This window comes from Octodon degus, unplaced genomic scaffold, assembly GCF_000260255.1.
Source record: "Octodon degus isolate 3935 unplaced genomic scaffold, OctDeg1.0 scaffold00142, whole genome shotgun sequence".
In the NCBI taxonomy this organism is placed as follows: Eukaryota; Metazoa; Chordata; class Mammalia; order Rodentia; family Octodontidae; genus Octodon; species Octodon degus.
In genome coordinates this window covers 6,675,101-6,675,840 of record NW_004524718.1, presented here as the reverse complement: position 1 = coordinate 6,675,840, position 740 = coordinate 6,675,101, and the positions used below count along the sequence as shown (strand labels likewise).

At 29.7% G+C, this 740-nt stretch overlaps 1 protein-coding gene across 1 annotated transcript in view; it reads right to left on the bottom strand.

Moving 5' to 3' along the window:
* Positions 1-740, bottom strand: part of Mroh2b (maestro heat like repeat family member 2B) — an 80,411-nt gene that overhangs the window by 60,268 nt on the left and 19,403 nt on the right. The gene's annotated exons all lie outside the window — the stretch shown is intronic.

Here is a 740-nt window from a genome sequence, read left to right as displayed (position 1 = left end):
ATGGGCTACTGGACTCTTTTAGAATATTTTGCTGAGTTTACACACCTATAATATTCAATAATGGAACTTAGAAAATATGGGGTATACCGATGAATGTCCATTTTGTATCTGTGTATTCAAAGTGGTTAGGATAGATATATAGTTGCATTCTCTTAATGAATAGAATGATTTTTTCTAACGGTGTTTGTAAATAGGATCTCAAGTCCACATCTTGTACAGCAATTAACCACTAAGAAGAATATATGCAGTGTATTATTTGTTGAAACTGTACTTCCAATTTTATTTGAAACTGTCTCATTGCTATCTGTTTATCAATAAAATTTTGAAAAAACAAAAAAAAAAAAACAAAACAAATCCCAAACTGCATGTGAAGTACTTTTAAGACTTAACAACTGAGATTTGATCTTATTATAAAGTTTTTGCACATCTAAAGAAATCACCAAAAAAAATCACCAATGGAGTGAAAAGAAAATCCACAGAGAGTGAAAAAATTTATCTGACTGTCCCTTAGACAAGGGGTTTCTATCTAGAACATATAAAGAATTGAAAAACAATTAAGACCCTCCAAATAAAAGGATACAGTCAAAAAATGGGCATTTGAGATGAAGATACATTTCTCATTTGGAATAAATACAAACGACAAATGAATATATAAAAAATGTTCAATATCATTGGTCATTTAAGAAATGTAAATTAAAACAACACTGAGATTCCATCTCATCCCAGACAGAATGGCTATC